The sequence below is a fragment of the Heterocephalus glaber genome, unplaced genomic scaffold (genome assembly GCF_053883595.1).
Source record: "Heterocephalus glaber isolate CG9 unplaced genomic scaffold, H.glaber_assembly_v1.0 deba00001481, whole genome shotgun sequence".
NCBI lineage: Eukaryota > Metazoa > Chordata > Mammalia > Rodentia > Bathyergidae > Heterocephalus > Heterocephalus glaber.
This window is the reverse complement of record NW_028258317.1, coordinates 31,122,100-31,141,468: the sequence shown is the minus strand read 5'-3', so window position 1 is coordinate 31,141,468 and position 19,369 is coordinate 31,122,100. Positions and strand designations below refer to the sequence as shown.

The window sequence follows — 19,369 nt, the reverse complement described above, 5'->3', positions numbered from 1 at the left end:
AGTGGCTGTGTCTAGGAGGAATGAGATGGACTTACCCTTCACTGTAAGAATTACTCAGAGCTCAGTGTCTGAAATGGTCCAGAGGCATGGTGGCTCCAGATGGCATTAGTCCTCATTGGCCAGCCCAAGAACATCTGGGAAGGAGCCAGTTGGGGGTCCCTGGGGTTGTAGACCAGAAGCAGCAGGGGCAGCTGCTAGCACTGGACAATCAGACTTCTAATGTAGATCCCCACACAAAGGACACATCTTGGAGGGAGCACTAGGCTGTGGGCATTCCCTAGCTCAAAGACCATTCCAGTGGCATTTTAAACATGGCCGTGGAGGAGTACCCCAAGTCTGGGAAGCCTTTGATCCTTTATTAGTTATCTTGGCAGTCAACTCTGTAGGATTTCTTATGGTGGAGGCCAGCATTTGCAGCTCAGATATACACTGTTGTCAAGCATGTTCATCTCTGTTATTGAATACTTTGAAAGCAAAATTTAATAATTCCTGTTGTAAAGTTTGAGGACCATTTTCCAGTTTTTGTAACTCTTTACAAATATCTGGGGCAGATTGAGTAATAAAATGCAACTTTAAAATAAGTTGGCCTTCTGGGCCCCCTGCATCTAGGGCTGTATAACACCTGAAGGCAGCAGATAGATGGGCTATGAATAGATCCAGATTTTCATCCTTTGGGTGTTTTAAGTTTTTCATAATTAACTCCTCTGTGTGCTGCCTTCCAGAGTCCCTCAACTAAACAAGTAACCTTATAGTTATGGCTTCTGTGACCCAGGGATTGTCCTTCCCCATCTAACCAGTTAAAATACCAATTTGGGTTGGCTTGGGGAATGACCATAGTGCCCTCTTGAAGATTAAGTCTGCAGCAACCTAAGCTAAAGACCAGACATGTCCTTGTTCCCTTTAGTGAGCGGATAAGGAGAGGATAACATTTAGATCATCCCAGGTAAGGCCATGAGACTGAGTGAGATATTGGAACTCTTGTATATATCTAGTAAGGTCTGTGAAAAAGGAACCTAAATGCTGATTGATCTGAAAGAGATCAGACAGGGAGAAGGGAACATGGACCCAAACTATCCCCTCTGCTCCTGCCACCTGTCAAACTGGGTATTAGGGAGCAGGAGGTAGGGAAGGGGCTCCAAACTGCAGTCCAGATCAGGTATGGGGCAGGGTTGAATTGGGCATAGCATATAGGGGAGAGTCAGTTCCAGAGGGCAGGATTGGGTATATGGGAGCTTTTACAGGGAGTACAGAAGCAGTGACAGGAGGCTCAGAGAGGGAAGGAGAGGTGGCTGTGACTGGAGTCTCTGGGGGGAAGGGGAGGAGCAGTTACTGCAATCACAGTGGGAGACTCTGGGGAGGGAGGGGGAGCAGTGCCTGCAGCTTTGGGAGGAGGCACTGGGAGCTGCCAGGGAACAGTGAGGTCAATTGGGTCTGTTGTTAGGAAGGACTGTCAAGGATTTTCAGGTAGAAGTGGTTTAGATGGAAAGGAGAGAAGGATCTGAGAAGATTTAAGTACACAAAATGGGAACGTTATGAAGTATAAAGAATGCCTGAAGATAGGGAACTTCCACAATTTGTTTAGCCTTTGGCAGTAGTTGTCTAAGTCCAGCAGGATAGAAAAATAAAAAGTACCATTTTCTGGCCACTGAGAGCCATTTTCTAGTTTATATTGTGGCCATGCAGTGTTACAGAAGAATATCAGACACTTAGGCTTCAGATCAGGATATAGGCAGCGAGATTTCAGATTTTTTTAATAGGCATGCTAAAGGAGAAGAAGGAGGGATAAAAAAAGGATGATTCCCCATCAGGACAGAATGAGGTAAGCTTTGTCATGCCCGATGTGAGAGAATAGCAATAGAGTCAACAACTAGACATCTCTAACTGTGGGAGGATGTGAGTAGTGGCCAAGACAGTCATCACCATGATTGGCCCACTACCAAAAGGAAAAGACAGTTCTTTTCCCAAGATTTCTGTGACCAGTGCTGGGTTTTAAATGGCACAGAAAGGGCCAAGGATGTAGCTCAATGGTATCATGCCTGCCTGGCAAGCACAAGGTCCTGAGTTTGATACCCAGTACAGAAAAAAAGTAAAATGGCACAGAAAAATGGGATGGATCTCTTTCTGTCCTGGTAGGTGAGGGAGGAGAGACGGGGAGAGGGAGAGGGAGGGGGAGGGGGAGGGGGAGGAAGGGGAGGGAGGGGGAGGGGGAGGGGGAGGGAGAGGAGGCAGAACTATGAAGCAGTTGTAGTGGGAGCTGCAGCTGTGACAGCTGCACTGGTAGGTAAAGGGATGGCTTTTAAAGCTACCACGTGGAGAGAGAGAGAGAGAGAGAGAGAGAGAGAGAGAGAGAGAGAGAGAGAGAGAGAGAGAGATCTTAAAGCCACAGAGACCATAAAAAGGCACGAGGAGTGGAAAAGCAGGGCTGAGATGGCTAGGGGGTAGGAAAAATGCCTTACCCAATCTGAAGCCTAAAGAATGGAGCTGAGCAGCTTACCTGGAGTGATGAAGCAAAATCCAGAGATCTATGTTGTAAATAGCTTCAGTGGCATTCTAGATAGAGGATTAAACTCTCCAAGGAGAGTACCCTGTTCCGAGTCATGGCACCACAATGTTATAAACAGGGTTCATGAAACCACTTGCTGGGAGACAGGCTTTGCGAGGAAAAAGAAAAGTTTTTTCCAATGAACAGAGACTACAATCAGGGATAGATTTTAGCAGCTAGCTAAGGAAAGTGAAATCTGTTACATTCATATGTAGATAGGCTGACATCAAGAGATTAGTATCAGCAGCTAACTGGGAGAGATTTCATCCCTGGGTGGATGGGCTAACATCAAAAGAGAGATATTTTGAGTTAGCTGGGAAGGGAATTAGGCTTGTATAGGCCTAAAAGGGGGGTATGATCATAAATGTTTATAATGGAGGGTTCAAGGACAGTTAGTATAGGTGTTCTAAGACTGGACTTCTTGGCACGAGGGAGATTGTCTTGTTTACTGAGAAATAGCCTGTTGTTTGCTGAGAGTGACTTGTTTGCAACCTGTTTGCTTATGAAGATCTCACTTAGGCCAGGAATAACACCCATGTCTACTTTACTGCAGGTAAACATATCCCTTGTCCTCTCTACTGTAGTCATGTGCATAACCTGTCCCCTTGACTGCATGACTATGCCTCCCTTCTCATCCTAATACAGGCATATGCATCTCAGTATTCCTAGTACAGGCATATTTAGTCCTTTTCCTACTATTTCTGGCATTGGCAGCCTATGTCTTTTCTACTGCAGTCATATGTATTCCCTGTCTTTTTCTACTGCAATCATACACATATCTTATACTCTCTAGTGCACTCAGTAGAGGAGGGACGTGGCTGGGGTGCCTCAGGAGTGGGCAGTACAGTGCTGGGTCATGGGAGAGGGTGGGGCTGCATGGAAAGCAGCAGGAGAGTCCCCCTCCATTACACTCAAGGGGCCCCCCATAGCCTTGGCCCTTGTCTAGGATCTAGTCCATGAGAAGGTTGTGGCCTGAGGACTTATCATCCTCATTTACCCCCACTCAGGACCCCAGGCCTCACTCTCCCAGCTGAGCCTGCCCTAGGCACCCCTGAGACCTGAGGAGTAGGAATGTGGGGAACATCAGGTAATGAGGCATCTATATGTTTGGAGAGGGGCCAGGACAGATGGGGAGGCTGGTTGATGAGAGGGCACACCACAGATAAGAACAAGAGTTGGGGTTAGGGTTAATGCTATGGCCTTGACAGATACAAAGAACATATTCATTTTTGTTTGAACACGTTTTCTGTTATTTGGGATAAGTATGTAGGAATGGAAGGTTTGAGCAGTATAGTAAATCTATGTCAATTCTTTGAGGCAGTGCCATACTATTTTCATATACAGGCTGCATCATATATAAGGGTTCCAGTTTCTCCACATCCTTACCAATATTTGTTACCTTAGATTATATTGATAATAGGTATTGGAGTAGGAGTGAAGGGGAACATCATTAAGCATTTGCATTTGCTTAATAGTTGAGATGTTAAGAATATTTGTGTTTAAGTGTGGGAGGGCAGGTCATTTCACATTCAAGCATTCTTGTATTTGTCTCAGTTGTCAGTTCTCAGTGCCACCACAAAATGAAACTTTAAAAATTAGATTTGTTTTTAAAATAAGTGACTTCTACAAATCTCTTTAGGCCTAGGTCATAAACAGCTACCCTCACATTTCCTCTGCCCAGATGAATTGATGGAATATGCAGATCCTAGCACCAGGCTGTCAAGCCCAAATTCATGCCCTTAGGCAAGGGAGGATAGTTTCAGTCCAGGAAGGGACAGAAGGAGCCTGAACAAGTCTATTGTTCCATTGTATTCCCTCTCTTACTGTTCCTTGATATAAAAGACCCCAAAATACCTGTATCTGGTGAGATGGTGATTTGAGAAAAATGAATCTCTCCATCTTCTCAGTGCTAGCCTTGAGTAAATCATTTTACCTTTTTTACCCCCCCAAAATGACCTCCTTTTATTCAGTCAGTGGCAAGTAAATGAACCTGAGCATGTGAAACAAAGTGGCCAGGAATAAGATGATGGTCCACAGGACCAGGGTCATTCAGTTAAGAGATAGAAAATCATGTCTAGCCATTGGGTTCTCTTGTTGCTTTAGTCTGCAGCAGCTGAGTCTGCTCACAGCACTCCTTGCTATTCCTCATGACACACAAACATCAACAGTCCTTTCTCTTGACCAGCTGCTGCATGTCAACAAATCCATCTTTTTTATCCTGCTATCTGCTCACAGCTCTACCATCAAAAGTCAAGCTTCAGGGTATTCTGCTTCTTGGAAGCAGGATAAAGCAGTGGAGGGAGGCATGGGCCCATTGGCATCACTTTGTTTTTTAAAATGTTTTTTAATTTTTAAAATTCATTTTTCCCCATTCCGTTACCCTCCCTTCAACTTTTCTTCCCCTCCTCATTTATAAAAGCTTTGTTTCCATGTTCCCTTCCATTCTCTCTTTTTAAAAATCCCCTTTCCTTTCCTTCTCTTCACTCTTCCTTGTTCCCCTTCCCATTTGAACATGCTCTTCCTACTTCCCAATATCTATCCTCCACTTTGCTCCTTTGGGTTTCTCACAAAAGAGAAGCAGTGCAATATTTAAACTTGTATGTCTGATTTATTTCACTTAACATTAATTTTCTCAAGGTGCATCCATTTATCTAAAATTGACTCCATTTTATCATTTTTTATGGCAGAGTAGTACTCCAATGTATATAAATACCACATTTTCTTTGTCTATTCATCTGTTGATAGCTATCTAGGCTGTTTCCAAGATTTAGCTATTACAAATTGTGCTGCTATAAACATGAATATGTACATATCACTGTAGTATGATGCTTTTAACTTTTTTAGAAAGATATCTAGAAAGGGAACAGCTAGGTCAAACGGAACCTCTAATTTTAGGTTTTTGGAGAATCTTCATACTGATTTCTATAGCGATTGTGCCAATTTACACTTCTAGCAACAATGGAGAAGGGTTCCTTTCCCCCCAGCAGCCTTGCCAGGATTTGTTATTGGTTGATTTTTTTGATGGTAGCCATTCTTTTTTGAGTGAGATGGAATATCAGTACTGTTTTAATTTACATTTCTTTATTTTCTTTCTTTCCTTTTTTTTTTTGGTTTTTTGAGACAGAGTCTCACTATATAGATCAGACTGGCCTTGAACTCACTATGTAGCCCAGGCTGATCTCAAACACACAGCAATCCTCCTGCCTCAGCCTCCTGAGTGTTGGGATTATAGGCATGCACCACTAGGCCCACCCTAATTTACATTTCTTGAATGACCAGTGATGTTGAACATCTTTCATATATTTATTTTCTGTTAGTACTTTTTCATCTGAGAAGTGTCTGTTCATTTCAGATGGCCATTTTAGGATTGTGTCTTTAAATTTGGGGGGTCTGATTTTTTTGAGTTCTTTATATATTCTAGATATTAGTCCTTTGTCTGAGGAATACCTGATAAATTTTTTTCCTGTTCAGTGGGAGCATTTTTAATGCAGCATCTCTTCTTATATGGAAGATACTATTTCTTGTGTGATTGAGGTTTTGTTCATAAAGTTGAGATAGGGAAATATGTAGGGAACAGGGAAAGGAGATGTTACTGGAACCTCTGCAGTAAGTCCTAGTCTCCTGTGAGCCACAGCAGCACAAGGCAAATTAACTTATTATATAGGAAAGGTAGAAAAAATGAGACTTGGAGAAGAAGCTGAGCTTTGGGTCTGATCAGTGCTGCTCTGGGCAACAAAGAGGAAAGCCCCCAGCTTACCTCACCTTTTATTCAGTACATCAGGATAAACAAAGTGTAACAATCCAAGAACAATGAGGAACTGACTAGATGAAGATTTTGTTCCTCTCAGGATGTCTTCAGCTGGTGTAATCTTGCCCTAGAGCATCACCGCATGCTGGATCATTGAGGTCTCAGTTGTGACTGGAGGCCAAAATGGAATTATGTCTCAAAATGCCATAGCTGGCCTGTAGGCAGGAGAACTAGGCCTAATCAAATGATTTTTCCCTAAAATTATGTAGCATTGCTCCCAACACAGATAGGCATAGCTTCGACTGGCTGGGAAGGGAAGTGTGGTCAGATTCTAGCATTATTGGGTAGCTCCTTCTAAAAGTAGCTTGCCACATAAATGTTAATGGATTCTGGGTTGTTTGCCTCCCCTTCTGGAGTTAGATTCTAGGTTCTTCTAGTCTTAAGCAAAGAATTGAAAAAAATGAACAAAATAGCTGTGGCCAAGTTTATTTGAGAAAGTAAAAGTGAAGAGTGAGGGGGAAACTGGCTCTGCAAGGCAAGCTTGGGCCAAGTAAAAGAGAAAAAACAAGATAAAAGAACACCCTGGAGAAAGCAGAGTGGGCTATTGTGAGGAAAGCCACATTAGCAATCTCTTGGTGTCCGTGTCCTTTTATATTGTCCAAATCTCAAGGAAACCCATGAGAACTTTTACATTACAGGTCCAAGAAGTGGTGCTGGGATCCCACGCCTCAGGCTGAGGTCAGGTCCAGGCCATCCTATTGAAAACCTGCTTGAGTTCTCATGAGAAGACCATGTGCAGGGCTTTGGGAACTGTTCTGTACATGCATTCCAGGATCTTTTAATTAACAGGTCATGTCACCTTTACTGCAGTGCCACCTTTACTGCAGATGGGATTCCCTGTATTCTGGAAAGATGAATCCAATTATCTATATCTGTGGGGGTGTGGGACCAAAATGACTCCATTTTGGAGCCGTCTCCTTTGTTCTCTCAAATTTGTGCTTAAACTAGAAATTCACCACTTGAAATTCCTGAGTTTATTACCCAACCACCTGTGTACCCGGGGAAAGAGCGTTCCAGGCACACTATCTATAAGATAAGCAGTTAATGAGCTAACTATCCACACAAGATAGATGCGGCCATTAGTCAGTGGGTCTGCTAACGATCAGTATGTGACAATCGGCCGTTAATCTTTGCCCCTTTCTCCCTTACAAAAACCAATACGTAATCCCCTTCGACCCCCAAAGCCTAGCCAACCAAAACCCTACACTTCATATGTATTAAGTATTAACCAATCACCTGGCTACTAATAACCAAAGCTTGTTGTATTCTCAATAAAAACCCTGCTAGTTTGGGACTCAGAGCTCTCAATCTCGATCCGCTGTGTCGGTGACAATTGAGAGTCCCTGCTTAAGCTTGAATAAACGACCCTCGTGTGCTTACATCGGAAACGGCCTCCTGGTGGTCTTTGGGACTTCACAATCTGGGCACAACAGGGGTGTGGCAAGGTTTACTGTGAGGAGGCCTTTCCATTTGGGCATTAATTGGTCAGTGGGTGTCCCCTCTCCCCAAGTTTTTATGAGCACTTGGTTTCCAGTACAGATAGTAGGTGGTACTCCTGGGCCAGGGGCTGGCAGGACTCTGTTCCCATACATTTGAATAGCCTGTTGTACTTGGCTCAGATTAGTGAGATATTGTAAGAGCCTCCTGGTCTCTGGGTCTACTATCATATCAGAGAATATAAATGGCCTCCCATGTTACATCTCAAATGGGCTCAAAACCAGACCAGTTTGGTGCATGTTATGAACCCTTGTGAGTGCTATTGGCAGCAATTGGAGTCAGGACTCAGACATCTCTTGGCAAAGTTTTGTCAGAGCTCCCTTTAGGGTCTGGTTGGCTCTCTCTACCTTTCCAGAAGTTTGGGGCTGCCAGGAGGAATGGAGGTGGTACTTTATTTCTAAAGCCCTTGCTATCCCCTGAGTTTTTTTGGAGATAAAAGAAGATCCATTGTCACTGAGCAGGGACTGGGGTCATCTAAATCTAGGGATAATTTATTTTGTGTGTGACAGGGTCTTGGTATGCAGTTCAGGTTGGCTTTGAACTCATGGTGATCCCCTTGCTTCAGCCTCCTGAGTGCTGGGATTACAGGCATGCACCACAATGCTTGGCTGACTTCTATAAGAAACATCTTGACTACTTCTGTAGCCATTTTAGAACAGGTGGGATAGGCTTCAATCCAGGCTGTAAGGGTGTCAATTAGGACCAACATCTGTTTAAATCCTTCACATGGTGACATATGGGTAAAGTTCAATTGTCAGTCCTCTCCAGGGTATGTCTGTCTCCTCTGTACAGATTCTAATAAAGGAGGTGGTTTGGGCTGGCCTGGGTTACTTTAGGCACAGAGTGGGCAAGTTTTGTCAACCTGTCAGGAGGTTGCTGCTAGTCGTACTCCTATGAAAACTTGAGGGACCATTTTTACTCTATTTAATTTAATTAATTAATTAATTAATTAATTTATTTATTTATTTGGTACCAGAGATCTCACTCAGGTCCTTGCGCTTGTGCAGCAGGTGGCGAAACCACTGAGCTAAATCCCCAGCCCTGAGGGAGCATTTTTAATGCAGCATCTCTTCTTATATGGAAGGAATCATGCATTATTTTTATAGTCTTCCACTGTATCCCCTTGATATAGGAAATGATATCAGGACATCCAAATATGATATAAGGGAAATATTATAACTCCTGATATTAAATGTCAGATACACTGAGTTTGTGTTCTCTAAAATTGAAGAGTGAATTCTAGGGACAACAGAGGTTAAGAGTTGGAAATATTTATTGAGAGGATAGCTCCTGAGAGGCAAGAGTGGTCCCAAATGGGTAGCCAGAGACCCCACTTTTCAGGGAAAGTTTTATAGAGCAAAAACCATGTGGGTACAACGTGGGTTAAAGCTATGAACAACCAATAAGGTTACAAGTATAGTCACTTAGGTAATAATGATCCCATCAGGGAGTAAGTCACATAACAAGTGCACATGGAAAGAAAAAAGACTTTTTCTAGGAAATAATGGTCCAGAGGTCTTGGTCACCCACTGGGCTAACATGTCTATCTAGACTTCATTAGGCCAAGTGTTACTGCTTATCTTGTCCTTTGGGGAAGTATGCAGGCCTGGTTATTTCATCTTTATGTTGAGGCCTGGTCTCCAACAGATGTATCTCCAGCCATGATTGTAATATATTTTCATCGTTTGCACTGACTTTGTTTGGGGTCCAGCCCTATCTGACTGCGTATAATATTTCTGTTAACTTGACCATTTTGTTTTCTAAGTACCACCAGAGTCCCTTTTTAATTCCCCCTTATTCCTGAGCCTCATTTATTTTGTTGGGGAGTATAGACTGGTTTTAATGGTTCCTCCAGAACTGGAAATAAGGCTAGAGTCTTAACGGGATGTAAATTAGTATATCATCTACATACTGTGGGATGGTTCCCTGCTTAAACCTTAGGTTTTTCAAGTCTTTTTTTTTTTTTTTTTTTCAGTTCCTGATCCAAAAAGTGAGGACTGTCTTTAAACCCCTGTGGGAGAACTGTGTAAGTATATTACTGCTTTTCTCTTGAAATGGGATTTTCCGATTCAAAGGCAAACAAACTGGGAGTCAGCTAGTCTCCTGTGCTGAGTCCTGAAGGTCACTAGAGGGCGTGTGCTCCCACCTATCCTGACCTGATGCAGCCATAGAGAGAGTGCCAGAGGCCAGAGTCCATGGAGGACAGTGCCCAACACCTCATTCTCAGGACTGATCACCAGAAGGTGCCTGTGTGGGCTGTGCAACGGTGAGTACAAAGCTTCCTGTCTGCAGGCTGAGTGTGGGTTGGATGGTGGGTCTCTAGAGAACTCAGGAGAGGAAGGGCTTCATTCAGTGGGTGTTATTCACAGTGAGCACTGTTTCCACTGGACACCCAAGGCGCAGGTCCCCTGAGAAAATTTCCATACTGTGGCTTGTAGTTAGTGATGTGCTCTCCCCCACTGGGCCTTGGAGTACTAAAGTACAATTCACACAGTGGCCTCTGATAGTAGTGTCAAACCAAGAGAGGGGCCTATGATATGTAACAGTGGACCCCTCATATTAATCTCCACACAGTGGCCTCTAATACTGATTTAATATTCACAGAGTGGCTTCTGAGTTTAATATCCATAGAATAGCTTCTATCTCAACTGTAGCATCTACACAGTGGCCCCTAAGGGTAATTTAATATCCACAATGTGGCCCCTGTTTACCAACATGATACCATACTGTGGAGTCCTGAGCCTAATAAAATATCTGCAGAGTGACCTCTTGATATGAATATATTATTAAATACCAGTTCCTAATACTATAATTGTATCCTCACTGTGACCCCTCACTACCTATATCATATTGTGGCCTGTAGGGAACAGGGGAAGGGGACGTTACCAGAACCTCTGCAGTAAGTCCTGGTCTCCTGTGAGCCACAGCAGCACACGGCGAATTACAGGAAAGGTGGACAAATGAGACCGAGAAGAAGCTGAGCTTTGGGTCTGATCGGTGCTGCTCTGGGCAGCAAAGACAAAATCCCCCTAGCTTGCAGCACCTTTTATTCAGTACATCGGGAGAAAGAGATGTAACAAGTGAAAAAAAGAGTTCAGTACTTCACATTCGGATAAACAAGGTGTAACAAAAACCTGGGGGGCAGTGGAAATCTAAGAACAATGGGGAATTATGCAGATGAAGATCTGGTTCCTCCCTGGCGTCTCCCATAGGTGTGGTCTTGTCCTGGAGATTGCAGCATGGGGGGGGAGGGGGGTCACTCAGGTCTCAGTTGTGACCAGAGGCCAAAATGCAATTATGTCTGGAATGTCCTAGCTGGGCTGTAGGCAGGAGAACTAGGCCTACTCAAATGATTTTTCCTAGAATTATGTAGCATTGCTCCCAACAGTGGCCTATCATATACCAAGGCTAATATGATATCCACACAGTGTTTTTTTTTGAGCCAGGTTCTCATCATGTGGTCCAAGCTTCCCTCGAATTTACTATCCTTCTCCCCTCAGTGTCCAAAATACTGGGATTACAGGCATGTCCCTCCACACCAGGCTCGCAGTGGCATCTTAACTAATATAATATCCACACTGTTGCCTTTAGTGATAATTTAATACCCACAGTATGGTCTGTAACATTAACTTAATATTTACATGTTAGTCCCAATATTAACACAGTAAGTCCCCAACTTATGAACATTCAAGTTATGAACTTTCACAGGTGTACTTTGTGTGACTCACTTTGTTGGCTTATGAACAAATCTGACAAACAATTCTCCTGGAATGAAATTTGTTTGTAAGTCGATGACTTACTATATAACATGCAACATTTGGCCTTTAATACTGACAAATATACATTCAGTGTCCTCTTATGTGATACTCAGATGGTGGCCTCAGATTCTGATATAATGTCTGTGGAGCAGTCTGTAATCCTAATATCCACTGTGGCTCTTAATAACCACTGCCCCTCACAGCACCTGGTCCTTGGGGTTAGGACCTGCTCTCCCACAGTGATGATGACTAGCACATAGTGGGTGCCATGTAAATGCCAGTTGTGTTAATCTAAGTCAACACCTGTAAAATGATTTCTACTCAGGAAAGCCCCAAACTTACCTGATACCATACCAGCTAGTATTATTACAAAGCCCCACAAATTTCATTCCAGATGGAACATGTGGTCATTTACATCAAGTAATTTAAAATTTAAATAACAGTCATTATGAAGTGCTATATTTGCTCACTGGATGCCAATTTGGTATTTCCAGTAGTAGTATGTATATATATATGATCCAAGAAAGGAAAATCAAATTCCATTCTCTACATGGGGCAGTTTTGTTTAGTCATGTCCCAAGAAACATTCAAAGAATATACATCCCTGATTTTCTATTTTTCATGTCAATCTGTATTCATCAGGTCAAAGTAAGAGTGGCAAAGTAAGAATGAAAATTAGAGCCATCTACTTAGACAATAAGTACCTTTCAATTCCATGATTGTAAGAGCTCTGTAATTCATACCTACATTCCACAGTTGCTTGATAACAGGTATTATCAAACTTACTCCATCTGTACCATAAAAACCTGAGCCTGTCCTACTTTCTTAGTACACCCCTAGCATTTACCTATGGGATTATCTTCTTTAATTAAAATATCATAATAGTCCTGCACACTGCCCCAGAAGTATAACTAATGGCATAACTTTTAATTAGTAAGAAACACTCCTCAAAATCTGTGGGACTGCATTTACATCCATGAATTTTGTTAATGCATTGAAGTAAAGGGCCTCTCTCTTGTGATTTATTCTTCTACCATTGCTAAATCTCATCTGATTGCTATTTTATTCATATAACCCTGGGATGCATTGCTGCCAAATGAAAGATAATGTCAAAAGAAAGAAACAAGATTCTGTTCCTAAAACATCAACTGGGCCCTTCATCAGAACACTGGTCCTAATAAAATATTATATGAGAATCAAGTCGGGTAGGCCCTGATATCACCTTAAAAGCATCTCCCAACATAGGAATATCTTCTAAAACTTTCTTAATTGATAGTAATTCAGATGCCACCTGAATATATCTGCAAGAGACATTTTTGTTCATGTTGTACATATTTTATGTACATATTTTAATTAACTAATACATATTTGATTTTATATTGTATTTATTGGCGTTATATTTTAACTTTAAACATTTCTCAGGTTTACATGGTTTTTTTCCCACTTATCTTTCTTTCATCTAACAGATCTCAACATTTAGTACTATCATCGGTTGGAGGATAGACACAGGTAGCCTTGAATTTGGGCTCTATCGCTTAACTGGGTAACTTAATATCTCTAAGCTTCAATTTCTCTTCTATAAAGCAGGGCTAATAATAATTACAGGGTTGTTTATTAAGTGATAATATACATACACATGAACTTCAACCTTTTTCCTTATTTTAAAGATTGAGTATCCAAAAGGATCCTGTTCCTGATGTTAAGGAGCTTAGAGTGCCAAAAAAGGCAGATAGTGAGTGTTCATACAATTTTAAGTGTCTCACTAGAACTATGGATGCACTATATAAGCATGTTTGTTTATGTGTGTGTGTGATGGTTCATCAGACTTTTCCTATCTAAACATAATCATAACACTTCAAAAGTTCTATCTATATGTACATATAATAAACCTCAGAAACTACAGATAATCAAAAAGAAAAAAATCATGTCCCACTCTAAGCACCACTGACATATTGTGGTATTGAAATTCAGACATTTTTGGTGTGTGCTACATTTATATAGGTGTGTTACACTTGTATCTATATATTATACATTTGTTAATAAATATTAATAACATTAATATATTTAATAGCATTAAATATTACATTTTTTGATCTTTTCTTTCAATAAAGGACTAAATTGCTTTCCCTTCAGTAATTTCATTCAGTATTTATGTATGCAGCTTCACCATATGCCATATTCTAATTAAGGCAGAAAGTTTAAAAAAAAACTACCAGTTCTGATTTGCATATTAATTGTCTTAGTTACTTTTCTCAAAGGGGGAAAAAAGTTAAAAGGGGAAAAGTTAAAGGGGGAAAGGTTTATTCAGCTCACAGTTTTTAAAGGTTTCAGTCCATAATTGACTGGCTCCAAAGCAGGGTCAAAATGCAAAGGAGAAACAGTTCACGGTGGACAGAAGGTAGCAAAGCAACAAGAGTTAACCACAGCACTTCCCACCCCTTACATTTTATCCAGGCTACTTAGGGCAGATAACACTCACACCCTTAATCCTAGTGCCCTTGATCCTGGCATTGCACCATGAATCAATCCTAGTGTCACACACTCTAGATCCAGCCACCACTGAAAAAAACCCCACCTATGACTGCATGAGGCTTTGGGTGGGTGGGGCATCTAGACACAAGCCATAAAATTAATTCTATAAAGACTCAATCATAGGGAGACATCCAGTTGATCATATTCTTAAATAGTGTTTAAATTCAAGGATTTGATGTTGTGGGATTAAAGCTCTACTCTTTATGTAGAATTAGTGCTGAAATTCTTCTAAGGGTACTTTCTTTTTCATTCATCACATATAGAAAATTCAACAAAATGAAAAAATGTAAAATGTTCTTGTATATAAAAGGATAAAAGTATCTTAATGTCATTTACCTCAAATGTATAATTTCAATATGGTTCTAGCAAAAATATCAATAGACTTAATTTTTCTCTGGAAGCAGAGTTGGTAATTCCTGTCTTACTCTGTTTTCTTTTACTACTATTGAATATTACAGAATGGAAATTTGTAATAACTAAAGGTTTGTTCAGCCCAGGGTTCTGGAAGTGCAAGATAAAGAAGACCCCAGCTAGTTAAGGCTCTTGGTGATGGGGACATTATAGAGTCCTGGGGTGGAGCAGAGAAGATAGAGGTGCATGCAAAGACTGAGCCAAGTTGGCTTTTTAAAGAGACCCACTCTCCTCATGAACCATAAGGCCATTGATCCATGATTGGATCAATCCATTCATGACCTAATTACCTCCTAAAGTTTCCCCCGACACTACCTATATAATATTTCACAAAGGTGATTAAATTTCAATATTAGTTTTGATGTGGAAATTCATAGCATTTCATTTATAAAAACAAAGCAGCAGATGTAATTAGTGAAATGCTGAAAATAATGTTAACATGCTCTGGCTACCCCTAAAAGATATTAGCAAATTATGTGCCTTCCATAATTAAAAGATTATGATTATGTTGGTGATGCACAATTAGATAAACTAAAGTAAAAAGAAAAATTAAACCCTAGAAATTGACTCATGCAAATATATATGAAATATGGTGCTTTGTATATTGTATATTTGTATATTGTATTTAAAGTAGTGAGTAAAATCATAAGGACTTTTTAAAGAAATTGATTTGGGAAATTGATATAAACTACAAAAAAGTTAAAGCTGGATTTGTACTGCTCTTATATAACTTGGCAAAAATCAAAGTACTGAAAGATCTAAATGTTAGAAACAAAGTCACAAAAATCTCTAGAAAAAAAAGCATTGAAGAAACATCTCAAGTATGACTCAAAATGCAGAATTTAAAAATAAAACACATAAAACTAACTAAAAATTTTGTATAGGGAAAACAGAGTGAAGTCCAAAGACAGACTAGGAAAACTACCTGTATCACAGAAATGGCAAATGTTTCCAATGTATGCATAAGCTCCTAAAAATAAAGAAACCAAGGCCTGGAAAAGGAGCCCTCCAGGACCTAGGGACTTCATACCGCTAAAAGATCTGAGAAAGGACTGGTTGTGCACACCCAGACGGACACCTGTGTTCAGGTCCTGGGGGAGGTGGATCCATAGAGATTCTGCATTACAGGTCCAGTACAAGGCAGGGGGCTCTGCTTATCATAGCCCTTGAGCACGTGGAAGATTTTGGGTATCATAGCCCTGGTTTGTGGGAGGAGGTGACACAGAGGATCCCGAGCACTACAGTCCTTAGTAAAACACACTGAGGGCTTGGGATACCAGTCTTTAAAGATGCTGCTCTGAAAAAAAAAAAAGATGCTGTTGTGAAGTCTTGGATATAGTAGTCTTCCCGGGTGGCCACAGCAAGGATTCTGTGTAATGTAGTCCTTGGTACTGTACTGGGAGCATATCTGAGATTCTAGGCATCATAGGCTGCCATAGGGTGTATTGTAGTTAGTAGGGGAGAACGCTGAGGTTTCTGGGTATTGGTAGTCATTGCTCCGGCAACGTGCGGGGGATTCTGGGTATTGCAGTCTATCAAGCTGTTGGGGATTCTGCATATCGTAGCTTTTGAGAGTATTATGGCACAGTCTTCAGCGTACCATAGCTCTTGGGAAAACATGCCCCAAATTCTGGGTACTACGGCCATTAGAGTAGCATGCGGTAGTTTCTAGGTATTGTAGCCTTCAAAGCAAGCACGCCAAGGATTCTGGATAATGTCCTTAGGAAAAAACTTGGATATTGCAGGCCTATGTCTGCATGGTGGATCCTGGGTATGATAGCGCATTGGGGTATTACTCCAAGGATTCTGGGTACTGTAGTCCTATGGCCGTGGAAGACTTATGGTTATGGTGGTCTGTGAGAAAATTATGGTAGTTTTGAAGGACTGGAAAATTATGGCCCCAGAAAGGATTTCAGGTGTAGTTGTTCAGGAGGAAGTCATGGTGAGGATTCTGGGTATCGTAGTCCTGCAGCCCTTTGGAGGATTCTGGTCTAGTAGTCCTGCGAGACGGTGGTGGATTCTGGGTATGGCAGTCCAGTTAGGAAAAAAAAAGAAAAGATGATTCTGAGTATGTAGTCCTGCGCCCCCATCAGAAGATTCTGTGTTAGTCTGGGAGAAAATCACGCCATACTTCTGTAGCCACAGTAGAATTCTGTTTATATCTATGGTAAAATTACTCCTAGGACTCTGGGTATGTAGCCCTGCAGCCCGGTCATATTCTACATATGGTAGTCCCGGGGGTGGGGTGGGGTAAATCATCCCGAGGATTCTGTGTAAACAGTCCTGCCTACTTGCAGAGATATTTGGTATCGTAGTTCATGGGGAAATTACTGTGAAGATTAAGAATATGTTGTCTTGGGGCCGGGGATTTGGCTCAGTGGCACCACGCCTGCCTTGCAAATGCAAGGTCCTGAGTTCGATCCTGGGTAGCAAAAAAAAAAAAAAAAAAAAAAAAAAGAGCCTGTAGCCTTGTGGTCCCATGGAGGATTCTGGATATAGTAGTCCAGGTGGAAATTTTGCCGAGGATTCTGGGTACTGTAGTCCTGCATCCAGGGAGGAGTGGATTCCCTTAGGTCCCCCCCTCTCCTCCCCAAATCTGGCAGTGCTGAGCGAATTCTTTCTATGATGTCACCAACCTCCTGGCCTCTGTTTCCTGGTGGGCTAGGCTTCTGGGGTTACCCTTGCTGTCTGCTCTTCCAGCCCTGGAAGGAGGGTTGGACTACTGGCAGCAGGAGTAGCGGAATAGGCTGGTCAGGGTCTGTGTGAGCAATGAGCAATGCAAGACTGAGACGCTCTATTCTCGAGAAAGCTGTAGGCACTGGCTCCAGGGTGCTTTTCTCTGTGCCACTGCGAGGCTGGGGTTGCACAGGCTGGGTGCGAGCACACCCTTACCTTGAGGACTGGGACGTGCACTTTTCTTGATGTAGCGGGTTTGCCAGCAGCAGCTATGTGGGGTGGAGATGAGACATACTCAGCAACCTTGCAACTTTCCATTGCTTCTAGTCAAAATATGTTAAGATCCAATGCCATATTACAAGTTGTAGACTGCATCTCTTATAAATGAAATAAATCAGACTCACAAGCTTAAATATCCCCTTGTAAATATGACCAGAGTGAAAAGAAAGAGCAAAAAAAAAAAGGTACTGTAGATAAAAATCGGGAGGTAAGTCATTCTCAAAGGGGCAGGGTATTGTGTTGGTGGAAAGGTATTGGTGTATGGTATAGCTCAGTGGTGCAGCACTTGAGTACCATGTGCTATGTCCTGGGTTCAATCCCCAGCAGCACAAAAAGTCAACAGAAAACCACAAAAAAAGAGGGAGGTGGGAGAGAGGGCATCAACCTTGGGGAAACTTTCCTGATGGGCAATGTTTTCTGCACAGTACCAAACATTGCTGCTAGGAGCATTTAGGATTTTTGAGGCTCCACTGGTAGAAAACAACTGGAAGCTTGTAACTGAAATTCTTATAGACCTGCTCATGTACCTCTTTCTTTGAGTGATATTAATCTGTCTCCTTTTGCTATAATAAACCATGTCCATGAATGTAGTAAAAAAGAATATTCACTCCAACATTGAAAAGAATTTACATTTTATCAGTAGTATGTATTATAGTTTTCTTAATACAAGCTATGTCAGTGGAGGATAGAGGGAGTAGTCGTCAGTTCAGCTTACAGTTTCTGCCCTTCCCACTGCATGCCCTGGCTCTTTGAACCTTCTCTGGAACTGAGGGCTGCCTTGTAGGAGAATCCTTTATTTTCCTTTGTCAAATTTAACTTGTCTAAGGGTTTTTTATTTTTAATATTAACTATGGAATAGAAACTGAAATTTTATTTCATTGTGATTAGGTTAACTTGTCTAAGGGTTTTTTCTTTTTATTATTAACTATGGAATAGAAACTGAAATTTTATTTCAATGTGATTAGGAGTCAGGCATGTTTCTTTAATGTTTACATTCTATATCTGTAAGTAATTTTCTAATGCTTGGTGTGGTGGTGCCTGTTGTTATCCCAGCTACAGGAGGCTGAGGCAGGAAGATCTCAAATTCAAGGCCAGCCTGGCCAACTTAGGGAGGCTCTGTCTTTAAAAATGGGGGCAGAGATGTAGCTTAGTGCAAGACTTTGTGTTTAATTTTCAGTAACACACACACATACACACATAAATCTAATATTTTCAATTAAATTATTTTTATTATTTGTAAAGCAAATTATATTTTTAAGATTTTTGTCCTTTAAAACAATAAACAGTAGGGCTGGGGATTTAACTTAGTGGTTCTGCCACCTGCCTCGCAAGCGCAAGGTCCCGAGTTTGATCCCTGGTACCAAAAAAAAATAATTTGAACAAAGATGAAAACAAAAATTCAGTAGTTAGCATTTATGTATAAAAATATACATCAGGGAAACAAAAGTTACTGTGATTGGGCCAGGAATTTAGCTCAGTGGCACCGTGCCCACCTCAAAAGCACAAGGTCCTGAGTTCAATCCCCAGTACCAAAAAAAAAGTTAATGTGACGATCCATCCTAAATTATACACAGAGGTGTCATTGTTTTTAAAAATTTGAAGAAGAGTAATTTAAAAATAGTAAGGTGCAAAAAATGCATTAATGGCAGTCTTGAGTTTTCCAGTCCCTTTTCACTGATTCAGTACACAGAGGAGAACACACAGGGGCCCAGGATCCCCTGCTGGACATCTCTGCCAGGGCATGACCCTGTTGGAAAAGAAGCAAAGAGTTCTGGGCACAAAGGATGAAACTGACCTCCCTGATGGCAGCAGGTCAAGGGTGCAGAGAGAGTCAGCCCTATTGGAGGCCCAAGAGGGCTCTAGATA

At 41.6% G+C, this 19,369-nt stretch overlaps 1 pseudogene across 1 annotated transcript in view; it reads left to right on the top strand.

Annotated features, from left to right (window-relative positions):
* The window catches only part of LOC106008827 (diphosphoinositol polyphosphate phosphohydrolase 2 pseudogene), a 48,663-nt pseudogene that overhangs the window by 9,419 nt on the left and 19,875 nt on the right, over positions 1-19,369 (top strand). Inside the window, exons 2-3 of the transcript XR_002392514.2 lie at positions 9,823-9,837; positions 9,923-10,113. The product of XR_002392514.2 is annotated as a diphosphoinositol polyphosphate phosphohydrolase 2 pseudogene (transcript). The remainder of the gene's footprint in view (positions 1-9,822; positions 9,838-9,922; positions 10,114-19,369) is intronic.